The 1,481-nt window shown below is 34.2% G+C and overlaps 1 long non-coding RNA gene across 1 annotated transcript in view; it reads right to left on the bottom strand.

The window, feature by feature from the left end:
- LOC128249448 (uncharacterized) overlaps positions 1-1,481 on the bottom strand; it is a 92,140-nt gene that overhangs the window by 14,573 nt on the left and 76,086 nt on the right. The window lies entirely within an intron of this gene.

Raw genomic sequence — 1,481 nt, 5'->3', positions numbered from 1 at the left:
CTTTTTTTTCTTCCTTTCTCTCTGCAATATTATTTTGTTAAAAAGAAAAAAAAAGAAAATAGAAAACGGAATAATAATAATAATAATAATAATAATAATAATAATAATAATAATAATAATAATAATAATAATATTAATGATGATTGTGCTTGGAGACTGCAAGAAGAGGAAAAGTAACTTAGCCATGTCATGAATCGACTTAGTTCAGTTATTCAATGAAATTATGAGAGATTCTACGAAAACACCCGATTGGTTAGCAAGAGGTATTTCTTACCTACTCCCGAAGTATAATGAAACAAAATTTCCGCAAAGCTATCGGCCCATAACATGTCTATTTACCACGTATAAATTTTGATATCCATCCTCGTGGAGAAAACATAGAAATTTATGGAACAGAACGATATTTTCCCCACTGAACAACTCTTAATCAATCGCATGATCCTTGAGAATTGTCATAGCAAACGCAGAAATCTCAGAACTGAATGGATTGATTATAAAAAAGCAAGAAAGATACAAAATGTAGAAATAACAGCTAAGTGGTGGTTTTCAGTCATATGGCATAGAGAAAAAGACGGACATAGCAATGACTAATCGACTAAGAAGCGAAGATCTGGGTTAGTAAGTTGCTTTTATCAATGGGACGCTGGACATTCTAGAAACTTCCATGAGAAAAGCCAAGCTTCTTGAATAATTAAGAATCACGTCTCATGACAGATGCTTGAAGAAACTAAGAAAAGGGAGGTTACTCTATAATCTTTTTGCAAGGGAGATCATTCAACTATTTAGCTACGTAGACCACCACACATGTACGCCTTTTTCTCCCTTATATTTAGTAGCATTCCTTCAAGACAAAAGAACCGGTTTCTAACAAAGACATAAAGCAACATCACTGGAAAGTTGGATTAGGACAACGGTAATTGTTACACATCAAACTTTGAGAAAGACTTGAATACCTTTACTGTTCCATTTCCGGGCTGCATCAGCGAAGTTCGCGTTACGTAGTTTCTTACTTTCTTTAAAATTCCAGGCTTCTGCATACTATGGATAAGTCATATATATGTATACTGCTACTACTACTACTACTACTACTACTACTGGTGCTGCTGCTGCTGCTTCCTCTACTACTACAGCCAATTAACTACTGCTGCTATCACGGACAGCGGTCACTCCCGTTTAACACTACCAACACTACTACTACTACTACTACTACTACTACTACTACTACTACAGCCAACGATTCAAATCAACGCACGAGACAGCCATTATTTCCCCACACATAAAACGCTCCCACGCGGACTATGTTGACACCAGTAAGAAGCAATTATGAACGTTTCTTTTAATTACATTTTTAAAAATATGTTTTTAATAAGGTTCGTTTTTTCATGAACCAAAACATGTAAAATATCTTTGAGAAAATTAAACTTCATCTTATATAGTGGCGTTTTCAAACTTCTTTGTTATATATACATATATATATATAT

This window comes from Octopus bimaculoides, chromosome 14, assembly GCF_001194135.2.
Source record: "Octopus bimaculoides isolate UCB-OBI-ISO-001 chromosome 14, ASM119413v2, whole genome shotgun sequence".
Taxonomy (NCBI): Eukaryota; Metazoa; Mollusca; class Cephalopoda; order Octopoda; family Octopodidae; genus Octopus; species Octopus bimaculoides.
The sequence above is the reverse complement of the archived record's forward strand: the minus strand, read 5'-3'. Positions and strand labels throughout refer to the sequence as shown.